The following is a 13,010-nucleotide window of genomic DNA, read 5'->3' on the forward strand; positions in this document are numbered from 1 at the left end:
AATCTGATTCCAACTTATTTTACTTGTCCCTGGTAGACTTACACTTTCTATACATTCATCCTGAACTATTGAGTCCCTTATTCTCATTTTACCATTTATCATTTCTTTGTATCTATTTTCATTTCCCTGTTTGGAATGTACTCCTCTCATTTCCATCTATTGTAAATTACAGTTTCTTTTTTTCAGTCACAGTTCAGAGGCCTCCTGCTTCAGTATTATCTCTGAAGAAACCTTTCCTTATCTTTCTAGGTAAAAGCTATATTTCCTTCAAATTTGACATATTTGGTCTATATTTTTCCAACTCTTGTACTACAGTTTCTAATTATTTTGTCCCGAGTCTTCTGTTTCCCATTAGATTGGAAGTGACTTGAGAACAGTCTCTGTATTGTGAGGGCTTTTTGATTCATCTGATGCAGAGGTTCTCAAAAATCTTTTTAAAGTCTGTGAGACAAAACTTAATTTTGATATATAAAACCCACATAAAATTGGGATTCCTTAATAATTTTTAAGTATAAGGGGATCTTTTATATTACCAGAAAGCTTTTTTTAGTGCAAATCACCTTGCTTACTACATGTTTATTGAATTGAAACTATTGAGGCAAATCTTCTGTTAGCTTTAGCAAAGACAGATATATTTTTCTTTAAAAATTGCTCATATGTACTCAATTCAATAATGGTTGTGTTTTACAATAGTGCATGCTACCAAAGATATATTGACAACTTTTAAACTCTAGAGAAATTATTTCCCTAGCTGCTGTCACTAGCATGTAACCTCTCTCATTCTTTGTGCTTGATTTAATGTAGTAGCATTCATTGCTTTTATATACTTTTGGGCAGTTCATCTGTATCTGCAGTGATTGAGAGCGTCTGACTCAGATATTGAAAATACATGCCTCTGTGGAAAGAATTCTGCCAGTAGTTCCAGGATTATTAATTATCCAAAAGCACTGTATTGTGAGTCAGGTAATTGATTCTACTTCCACAGCTTGGATAGTTGATAGTCTTGAGCAAGTCACTTCTGTATCTCAACTTTTTCCTCTCACGGAATGAGAGAATTGGATTAGATAACTTTGAAGGTTTTGAGTTCTCTTTCTATGCTGATGTCTTAAAATTTATGACACTTGGACAGTTTTATGGTGAGGAGTCGATTTCTAGTTGTCTTTAATGTTATCATTCATTTCTTTAAAAAAACTTTTAATTTTGCCAGTTATGTGCAAAACCATTGACTCAATATTAGAAAAAAAATAAAAAATTTTTGGAAGATTGATAAAATAACAACCCACCAAGTCCTATATCTACTTCCTATTTTCCAAAGACATGTCCCACCCCTCAATAGCACCCTCCCCTATAACCAGAAAGTATTTATCTAAAATAAAACCACATTTTGGTTTTGTTTGAAAAAATCTACCTCATTTTTTGCCCCGCCCCGCCCCCTATTTCATCACCACTGTTCTGTAGATTACAGGGAGGCTTGTTTACTGTTAGTGATGTGTTTTAATGGATATCCTTTTTTTTTAAATTATTATTATTATTTTTTAAGTTTTTGCTAGGCATTGGGGTTAAGTGGCTTGCCGAGGGCCACACAGCTGGGTAATTATTAAGTGTCTGAGACCGGATTTGAACTCAGGTACTCCTGACTCCAGGGCTGGTACTCTATCCACTGTTCCACCTAGCTGCTCCTCCCATATAACTCTTTAAGAATTCTTTCCTAACTTTTCAGAAGGAGAAACTTTGCAGTTGGTATGACCTTTGGCAAGACACTTGCCCTCTTAAGGCTCCATAATTTGAAGAGATTGGACAAGAGAGTCAGGATCATGATTTTATAGTAGTTTAAAGATTCTTAGGTAAACTCTCCATGACACACTTTTCTGGGTCACTTTTTTTTTATTTTTTAATTATATTTTTATTTATTCCATTAAACATTTACCAATTACATGTAAAAGTTTTAAGATTCTCTTTTTTAAATTTCAAATTCTTTCCCTCCTTCCCCTCCTTCATTTAACATCACTGTTATTCAGAGTGGAGAATTGATTGTATTATAGTTACTATACCACAGGATTAAAGACCTCCCTAGAAGCAATTATCTTAAGAAGGAAAGTAAGTGGACTGTGCTTATTTTTGTTTTTATCATGACAACAGTCATGCTGCTCATTAAGCACATAGGCTAACTGAAACATTCATAAGACCCACACTCAATCCCTAAGTTATTATGCATACTTATTACACAAAACCAAAAAGTTTTGAAAAATAAGAACTCTTTCACGGTTTTAAGCAATTTGTTTAAGAGCACATATTTTAACAGGTAACATGAGAGTTGACAAATTACAGTGCCATATACTACAAAACCAGCTTCAACAAGAGCAAATGTTTAAACAGTGAATATGCCACCACTTTACTTTTTACAAGCCAAGTATCTTTCAGTCACATTCTCCCAATTAATTACATTCCAGATTGTTTTTAGGTAATCAGGTCTAACAATTTTATACTGAAGATAATATGCATGTTCCCACACATGAATTCCCAATAGAGGAATAAGACCTGTAGTTCCTTGCAAAGGATCCTGATTAGAACAAGCAGCAATCTGCAGCCGTTTTTGCTCCTTATTGAAGCCAAGCCAACCCCAACCTGAACCTTGAACACCAACTGACACAGCTGTCAACTTCTCCTTAAATTTCTCAAAAGAACCAAAATCACGGTTGATGGCTTCCAGCAATTCCCCTTTGGGTTCTCCTCCACCATTTGGGCAAAGGTTTGTCCAGAAAATAGTGTGATTGATATGACCACCACCATTGAACCGCAATGCAGGCTGAAGAGATACCTGAGTAGTAACATCACCCTTTGCCAAGGCCTCTTTATATTTTTCTTCTGTAACATTCAGGTTATTCACATAAGTGGCATGATGTTTGCTGTGATGCAAATGCATGATTTGTGCATTGATGTGAGGCTCCAATGCACCGTAATCGTAAGGCAAGTCCGGGAGGCTGTGCTTTTGTCTGGAGCCCAAGCATCCCAAAGCTGGTACTAATTTATTAGTTCTCCTGCACGTCAGCCGGCACAGGATGGCAGCCATGGCCAGAGGACGCTGCCGGGGAGCACCAAACCGCAGCCGGGCCCAGAGGAAGCCGGAGTTTGGGGACCATAACAAGGACGGTCTGGGTCACTTGTTTTTAATAACTATATGCATCATACATTTCCTTTTTTTTTTCAGTCTTTAAAAATTTCTTTTTCTTAATCTTGTGGAGTCATTTTTTTGTTTGGCTTATTATTTTTAGGGAGTTTAATAATCTTAGGTAAATTTATTGCTTTTCATTGTAAAGTATTCTCCTTGCCATTTTTTTCACTAGTATTCCATTTTTTATCTTTTTTTTTTTTTAATTTTTATCAGGTCCTTTTATTGTCCTTATGATATACTTTTCTCTGAAGTTCTATTTAGACTTACTGTAGATTTTTTTCTCTTTTTGGATTTATCCCCATCTCTATAGACTCAGTTTTGGGATTGGGGTGTGGGATTATGCTTGTGTCAGATAAAACTCATATACTCCTAAAGTTCAGTGACCAATACCAGGTCCTGCCTTCTGCATGAATTGTCTTGCTTTGTATTCTTTGTGTCAGTCCTTGGCTGCCTGAATGCTGAAATGAACCTCCCTAGGTATTGGGGCCAGGCCTATCTCTTGCTGGATGGAATGGTTATGTCATCTCAGACTGGGATCCTGTTCTGGCCTTGTCTTTTTTCTCTTGTCAGATTATGCCATTTTATATCTCCCTTTTTACCTGCTCTTGCTTAACACTGCTCTTGAACTTCCACTGGATTCTGGTACTGTTTTTGTGCGATTAACTGGAAAAAGGAGTTTTTAGTTGATTCTCTTTGGTTTGCTTTATCAGTGTTAATTCTGGTGCATTTTTAGAGCTTTATTGGGATATTTGTGGGAGAACTAGCCTTCCTTAAGTCCTAAGATGTCATCATTTCCCCATAATTCTCTGGACTATTTAGTTCTAATTTATATTTCATATCCATTATGTCTTGAGTCATATGAAGTCTTACTTACCTTATATCATCACTGTTAATTCATGGCTTTTAAAACTTAGAATTACATTAAGACTTTTGGAACACTCTGAGGTGACCATGTGTCTCATGAAATGCTATCTCTTGTTGCTTTTGGGTACACATAAAAGCAAGTTGATGTGTTTTATATATATAGTCCAGCCCCTAAATTTCACCCCCTTACCTCCTCTTTATTTTCTTTCATCATCTTCCTTCTCCTCCTCCTCCCTCCTATCATTATCATAGAGTCTCCCTATCTTGCCCAGCGTGGAGGTACACTGACTTCTCTTGGGCCTGATCCCATTATTATTGATTACCACAGAAGCTTTGATATATTCTATTTCTTACTTGAGCCCCTTTGCCTCTTAGGCAACCTGGTGACTTGCCACTCTTAGGTGGACATCAGATTGATTCCAGAGTTAGTGTGGGCCTGTCAGCTTTAGTCCATTGTAGTTTAGAACGTGGGGCTCTAAGATATAGTAGCCTCAGCATCTCTAGTAGCAGGGATGAAAGGCATGGCTAAGTCTACCAAATATTTTTTAGGTAGTTGAATTGTTAAGAAGGAAAAAAATGCTCCTTTCCTCATCTTTAAAATCCATTCCCCAAATGACTCTTGGTAAATTCCATTGAGTGGATTTGGATATTATTAATGTGAAATTGTTCATATTTTTTAACTACTTTGATCTACAGCTCCTTCAAAGCACTTTTTGAATCTTGATAAATCTGCTAAGACAAAGGCTAACATGTTGACTTCCTTTTTAAATATACTTTACCAGCCAGAGTTGGACATACTGTAACTTGATTCTAACAAAGTGATATCATTTTGGTCTTCTTCAAGAGTGAAGAATAATAACCAACCAATCCATAAAGGCAGTCCATCTAAAGGAAGATGTTCTCTTCTTTTAATATAGCATAGACATCTTTTTAAAAAAAATTATTTAAGACAATGGGCTTAAGTGACTTTACCAAGGTCACACAGCTAGATAATTATTAATTGACTGAGGTCAGATTTGAACTCAGGTCCTCTTGACTCCAGGGCTGGTGCTCTGTGCCACCTAGCTGCCTCCTAGTTTAGATATTGTTACAGTAGCAGTGTGGTGTAATAGAAAGCATTGTACTTGGATTCAGGAGATCTTGGTTCAAGTTGTAATATTAATTGTATGACTTTGGACAAATCATTTAACCTTTCCTTAACTGTAAAGTGGAGATAATAACACATACTTTCTATATCACAGCGTCGTTGTGAGGAGGTGCCTTGCCAAACCTCAAAACATGATAGAAGTGCAAGTTGTGGTTGTGGTTTGTTGTTAAGGACTTAACAAATGTTCCATATTATAAGACGCTACCTGCAACTGTGAAGTACCTGGAAACATTTTGAAGCTTCAGAATGGTTATTTTAAGCTAGTAGATTAGCTGTGTTTTGTAACCTTTTGTTTTGTTTTGTTTTTGGTGAGATTGACTGAGAGAAGAGTTACTTTTAGATAGTCTTGACAGGAAAGAGGGAAAGAAGAGCAACAGTGTTTTAGGAATACATGTTCTATTAATATACTGTTGATGGAACTGCTAATTAATCCAATCGTTCTCAAAAATAATTTGGAACTGTCTCAAAAGTCATATTTCTCCAGCTTCTTATTGTATATCAAATTGAATGTCTTGTCGACAACTTAAATACCTGTCCAGAACAGAACTCATTTTTTTTCCTTCCAAATCCTCCATCAAGGATACCATCATTCTCTTAGTCCCCCACACATAAAATCCTTGACTTATTTTCACCCTTCATGTCCAGGCTATTGCTAGATGCTATTGTTTCTGCCTTTTCTCTTCTGACACTATTAAACCTTCGTGTAAGCCTTGATCACCTCACACATGGACTATTTTAGTAAACTGCTGCTTGTTCTTCCTGCCTCAAGTCTCTTCATATTCCACTCACATCTCAAATTGATCTTCCTAAAGTGAAAGTTTGACCATATTATTCTCTCATTCAGCAAGCTGATGGTTCCTATTACTTCCAGGATCAAATATAAAATCCTTTGGCTTTTAAAGCCCTTCATAACCTAATTCCTTATTTGTCTTTTTAACTCTTTTTATACCTCACTCCCTTCCATGTCCTTGGAAATCCTGTGACCCTTGCCTTATGCTGCTCATGTTTCTTGTTACAGTCTGTCATTAAATTCTGGACATTTTCACTTCCTGTTTTCCTTGACTAGAACTCTGTCTTCCACCTCAGCCACATGGCTCCCTTCATAACTCTTCTAAAATCTTTTCCTTTTGGGGGAGGGGAGAGGATAAAGTCTTTTCCCTTGTCTTTATTAAAGTTAGTGCCTTCTCTCTGAAAGAATCTCCAGTTGCAGATACCTTATTTGTAATGTTTGCAGATTTTTTTGCCTTATTAAACGCTGAACTCCTTGATAGCAGTGATTGGTTTTTTGTTTATGGCCTTTCTTTGTCTTCTCCAGTGTTTAGCACAATACCTGGAACATGGTAAGTGTATAATTAATGCTTGTTGACTAAATATCTTTTGACTCTATAATATCACTAATAGCCATGTGCCCCAAAGGTCTCAAAGAAAGAGGAAAAGAGATTGCTATGTACAAAATTATTTATAGAAACTCTTTTTTGCAGTAGCAAAAAAACCTGGGAGATGACATTTGGATAATGTCAAAAAAAATTTTGGTATATGAGTTGAATGGGATATTACTATGTCATAAGAAATGATAAGATAAAGTTTCAGAGAAAACTAGGAAGACTATATGCTAGTACAGAGTGAAGTGAACAGAATTTAGGAAGCAATTTATAGAATTAAAACAATATTATAAAGAAAAACAACTGATAAATGCAATGGTGAACTTTAATTCCAGAACACCAAAGATGAAACATGTTACTACCTAGCTACTACCTACCTCCTTACAGAGGTATGATAGACTCAGAATGCAAATGAGATGAACATTTTTGGATATGGTAATGAAAGAATTTGTTTTGCTCAACATATTTGATGAGGGTTTTCTTTTTCAGTATTGTTTAGTGATACATAGGAACAAATGAGAGGGAGAGAAAGCATTCTTGATAAGATTAAATATATATTTAAAAAATCATATACTGTTACATAATGAGTCTTGATAGGAAATTAAGGTTCCCATAGAAATTTTTATTCATTTTAATTACATATTTGTTCTGTGTTGGATGATATGTGTCCAGACTTCAAAGACCCTTTTCTCAACATGATTTTCCTTCCCTTTTAACCTGATTCATTTAGCTTAATGGGCTAAACTTATTTCTCAGTTCAGTTAATAAGTACTAGTATACCTTTATTAAAAAAGTTATAGATTTTGTTTTTATTTTTTATTTTTCATTTTATTATTTTTATTTTGTTTTAAATTGTTTTCTCTTACATTCTTTCTTCTTCTCCCAGAGAATCTTCACTTATGACAAAGTCTTAAAAAAGGAGAAAAAGAAAAAAAAACATGAAAAAATTCAGAAAAATTGAACACATTGAAAAAGTCAGCTATTTGCAAATGTTCCACGCTAGAGACCTTGATATTTGAAAAGGAGTGGGGTAGTGACCTCTCATGTATCTTCTTTGAGATCAAGTTGTTTATATTTTCAGTTTTATTTGTTTGTGGTGGTAGTTTTTCCATGTCTTCCATTGTTATAGTCGTTGTGTGTATTTTATCTCTTTAAACTTCACTTTTTATCAGTTTGTGTGTTTCTCTGTGCATTCTTCATGATCTCCATTTATTTTATTTTCATTCTTGAATTTTCTCCTCCCTCACTGAAAAAGCAAGAAAACCAAAACCTGTTATGAACATGTAGTGAAGCAAAACATTCTATTTGTACAGTCATGTACAAATGTACAGTCATGTCATCAGTCATGTACAAATTCTTCCTTACTTCATTTGGGGTTTTCTTGGTAAAGAAATGACACGAGGGGTTGCTAGGTGGCGCAGTGGATAGAGCACCGGCCTTGGAGTCAGGAGTGCCTGAGTTCAAATTTGGACTCAGACACTTAGTTACCTAGCTGTGTGGCCTTGGGCTAGCCAATTAACCCCACTGCCTTGCAAAAAAACAAACCATAAAACCAACCCAATGAGACAAGAGAGCCATTTCTTCATTATCTAGCTCATTTTACATATGAGGAAACTAAGGTAAATAGAGTTAAGTATTTTGCCCAAGGTCATACAGCTGGTAAGTGTCTGAGACCAAAATTGAACTCAGGAAGATGAGTCTTCCTGATTCCAGGTATGGCACTATCCACTGTGCCGCTTAGTTGTCCATTTCCACAGTAGATATGTTTAAATAAAACAAATGAGTTAGCGTTCTGAGTCTCCTTGATTTCTAGAGGGTGGATCACATGTTTCATGTGGAATTATGATTTGTCATTTTGTTAGCAGAATTCTAAAATCTTAGCTATTTTTCTTTACACTATTATTGACATTATTATAGATTCTCTTGTTTCTGTGCATTCATTTTGTTAGTTAATATTCTTTTCAGCTTTCACCACCCTCTTTTTGGAAAGTTTACTCTTAAGTATTTTATACTTTCCTTTTTTTCCCCCTCTTACTGCTACATTGTTTCAGTATTGTAAGAGAAATGTTGACAAGTTTTGTTGATTTCTTTTTTGTAACCTGCAACTTTGCTAAAGTTGTTTCACTTATTTTTCTAGGGTAAAATAGAACAACATATCATCTACATAAATGATAATTTCCCCTTTCATGCTCATCATTTCTAATTATCCATTACATTCATCTATCATAATTTGTTTCCTTTTTTTCCAGTTGATGACCACCTATTTTGTTTCTAGTGTTTTGCTCCCACAAAAAGAAGATGACTCCTGTTTCAAATAGACTTCTGAATTCTTCAGGGATCTATGATTGAGTATTATGGATATGGCCTTAGTGCTCTTTATGATTTGCTGTGGCCCCTAAATGCACCTTTTTGGTGCTTTATTTTTTGACACTAGAAACAAAGTAGCTCTTTGGATCTAGATATGCATCACTAGGCTTGTACTTGATGGCATTTCCAGATTAATAGTACCTTTTAGTACTCTCTATGTGTGTGTGTTCTGTGTAATAACATCATATATTATTTATTATATACTTAGTATTATAACACTTCACTCACCTATCCTCAAACATTGTTTCATTTGATTATCAAATGTTTATTAAACAACTTATGTGTGTGGGAGTATAAAAAGATAAGAAAGTTCTAGTTTATAGTATGATAGAGTTGAATTAACCAGCTAGATATATAACGCAGAGTGCACAAGAAGGGTACAAAATACATGAGAGCGAGAAATCTCTTCCAGATGAGGAAGATCAGTTAAGACTCGATGGAGAGAGGTTGGCATTTTTTTTCCTCTTCAAGCAAGATTTTATTTATTTTGAGCTCTACAATTTTTCTCCGTTCTTGCTTCCTTACACCCCCCACAGAAGGCAGTCTGTTTGTCTTTACATAGATGGTATACATTGATCCAAGTTGAATGTGATGAGGGAGAAATCACATCCCTAAGGAAGAAAAATAAAGTATAAGAAACAGCAAAACTACATAATGAGACAACAGTTTCCCCCCCCCCCCCCAAATTGAAGGTAATAAGTCTTTGGTTCTTGTCCAAATTCTTTCTCTGGATATATATGGTATTCGTCATCACAGAGAGCCTGAAATTGTCCCTGATTGTTACACTGATGGAATGAGCAAGTCCATCAAGGTTGATCATCATCCTCATGTTGCTGTTAGGGTGTACAATGTTTTTCTGGTTCTACTCATCTTGCTCAGCATCAGTTCATGCAAATACATCCATGCTTCGAGAGGGTGACATTTACTTTTATTTTTTTAAGGATCTAGATTTATTTTATATTATTACAATAATTTTGTTATCAGAGTAAACATACCCCCCCAAGAAGATGAGAAACCTCAAGAATAGTGAGAGAGAAAAAAATATACTTCATTCTGTGTTTAGATTCCAATGGCTCTGTCTCTCATAAGTCTGCCAGAGAAGTTACTTCAGTATTTTTCACACAGTTGCTATTACTAGCTGTATTTCCCTCCACTCTCTTCCTCCCCACTCTCATTCTATTCTCTCTCTCTCTCCTTTCATCCTGGCCCTGTCCAGAAGTGTGTTGTATCTGCATATCCTCTCCCTCAATCTTCCCTTTCTTCTGTCACCTATTCCCCCCTTCCCTCCCCCCACTGCCCCTTATCCCATCCCTTTCTTCTCATTTTTCTCTAGGGTAAGATAGATTTCCTCACCCTATTAAGCTTGTATGTTATTTCCTTTCTCAACCATTTCTGATGAGAATGAAGGCTCACTCATTCTCCCTTGCCTTCCCTCTTTCCACTCCATTGAAAAAGCTTTTTCTTGACTCTTATGTGAAATTTCTTAGCTTCTTCTTCATCTCCTTTCAGTACTTTCCTTTATCACCCATTGACTCCATCTTTTTACTATATTTTACTATATTATACCATTATATTCCGCGCCTTCCTGTGCCCTCTCTCTATATGCTCCTTCTAACAGCTCTTATAAATGAGAAAGTTCATATATCAATATCTCCTTCCCATGCAGGAATATAAACAGTTCAATATCATTATAATTAGTCCTCATCCACCCCCTCTATGATTCATCAGAGCCCTGTACTTGGAGATCAAACTTCCTGTTTAGCTCTGGTTGTTTCACTAGGAAAGTTTGAAAGTTTCCCTGTTTCACTGAAAGTCCATCTTTTCCCCTGAAAGAGGATGTTCAGTTTTTCTGGGTAGTTGATTCTTGGTTGTAAACCAAGACCTTTTGCCTTCCGGAATATCATATTCCAATCCTTATGAGCCCTTAATGCAGAGGCTGCCAGATCCTGTGTAATCCTGAATATGAAGCCTCTGTAGTTGAATTGTTTGTTTCTGGCAGCTTTGAGAATTTTCTCTTTGATTTGTGAGTTTTGGAATTTGGCTATAATATTCCTGGAAGATTTTCTTTTGGGATCTCTTTCAGGAGGTGAACAGTGAATTCCCTCTATTTCTATTTTACCCTCTGCTTCTAGCATCTTGGAAATTTTGCTGTATTATTTCTTGAAAAATGAAGTCTAGGCTCTTTTCGTGGTCAAGACTTTCAGGGAGACCAATAATTTTTAAATGATTTCTTCTGGGTCTGTTTTCAAGGTTAGTTGTTTTTCCAATGAGATATTTCACCTTTTCTTCTAATTTTTGGCTTTTTTGGAAGAGTTTTATTTCTTCCTGATTTCTTGCAACGTCATCAGTTTCCTTGAGTTCCATTCTACATTTGAAAGAGTTATTTTCTTCAGAGAGCTTTTTTATCTCCTTTTCCAGCTGACCAATTCTGCTTTTTAAGGCATTCTTCTCCTCATTTACCTCTTGTTTTGCTTTTTCCATTAGGCCTAAGCTGGTTTTTAACATATTATTTTCCTCAGTGTTTTTTTATTTCTTTCACCAAGCTGTTGATTTGATTTTCATGATTTTTCTTCATTGCTCTCATTCTTCCTCCCAATTTTTCCTCCACCTCCTTTAATTGGTTTTCAACATCTTTTTTGAGCTCATCCATAGTCTGATCCCATTTTCTATTTATCTTGGAGGTTTTGGATCTGGAATCTTCAATTTTTGTCATCCCCAGAGTATGTATTTTGATCCTCCATGGGACTAAAGTAATTTTCTATGGTCAGATTTTTCTTTTTCTGTTGTTTACTCATTTCCTCAGCCCAAGACAAATTTACAGCACTTCCAGGGCTTTGTTTTTTCTTTGGGGGGGGGGACACCCACTGGGACCTTTATTCCTCCAAGGCCTTATGTTCTCTTGCCTGTGTTTTGATAATGTAGATGACCACAGTACTCCCCTTTGCCTAGGAATTGTAAGGAGGGGTCCTGGGTTATCTTAGTATAGAAGGCCAAACTGCAAGCTAGATCTGAGTGGGTAAGCAGCAGAGTCCTGCCCCTAGGGAGAGCAGAGATATTTCTGCCTTCTCCCCTGGCTCCCTTATGGTCTGTGGGTTGTGCTCTGGATGTGCAGGCTGGTTTTTCCCAATTCTCACTGCAGGTTCTGCAGCTGGTGCACCCTCACTCCACACTCATTCTGTTATAGCAGAATTTTCTCCCCACCCCTTCAAGCTGTGCCCCGCCCCCCTGCCCTGCTGTGCAGCAACTGGGGCTTTTCCCAACTTCTGGTCCTGGTGAGACCCACCTTTCCCAGAACTTCTAACTTACCTTGGACTGGGAAAATGTATCACTCAGTCTTTCTGTGGGTGCTGCCCTTCTAAATTTTGGCTAGAGTCATAATTTGATAGTTTTTGGAATTTGGGGGGAAAGGAGTTCCATGGGAAATGCTGCCCCCCTGTAGAGAGAGGGATATTTAAAGAATAGTTACTACATCGGATAGGAAAGGAAGGAATTTCAAATGTACAACAAAAGTCTAGAGGTGGGGCGGCTAGGTGGCATAGTGGATAACCCACCGGCCTTGGAGTCAGGAGTACCTGGGTTCAAATCCAGTCTCAGACACTTAATAATTACATAGCTGTGTGGCCTTGGGCAAGCCACTTAATCCCATTTGCCTTGCAAAACCTAAAAAAAAAAGAGTCTAGAGGTGAGAAAATGAGGGTTATTTCTTTGGAAGGTAGAGTATGTGAAGGAGATAGTGTGGTATGGGGTTACTGTATTTCCCCCATTATACATTTCCCAATGTATAAGATGCTGCCATGCATAAGATAGATTTTAATTTTGGTGCCCAAAATTTGAAAAAAAATTATTTCATGAAGTTTTTGAACTCAAGTTTTATTCATCATGAAATTCAAGGACCTTCTACTCATAGCTTTCAGGCATCAAGTCTGGTGTCTGTACACATGCTTAGTCTGTTTCATGAACCTGAAGCATCAGTTGTGTCCTCCTTTGAAATCAGTCACTTTTTTTTTTATCAGCAATTCTAATTGCCTCATGCTGAACCATCTTTGTGGACACAGAAATTTCTTTTTTTAAAAAAAAA

At 36.5% G+C, this 13,010-nt stretch overlaps 1 protein-coding gene and 1 pseudogene across 9 annotated transcripts in view; one reads left to right on the top strand and one right to left on the bottom strand.

Annotated features, from left to right (window-relative positions):
* STRBP (spermatid perinuclear RNA binding protein) overlaps positions 1-13,010 on the top strand; it is a 143,371-nt gene that overhangs the window by 45,589 nt on the left and 84,772 nt on the right. The window lies entirely within an intron of this gene.
* Positions 2,337-3,081, bottom strand: LOC141505634 (superoxide dismutase [Mn], mitochondrial pseudogene; annotated as a pseudogene).

This window comes from Macrotis lagotis, chromosome 1 (genome assembly GCF_037893015.1).
Source record: "Macrotis lagotis isolate mMagLag1 chromosome 1, bilby.v1.9.chrom.fasta, whole genome shotgun sequence".
Classification (NCBI taxonomy): Eukaryota; Metazoa; Chordata; class Mammalia; order Peramelemorphia; family Peramelidae; genus Macrotis; species Macrotis lagotis.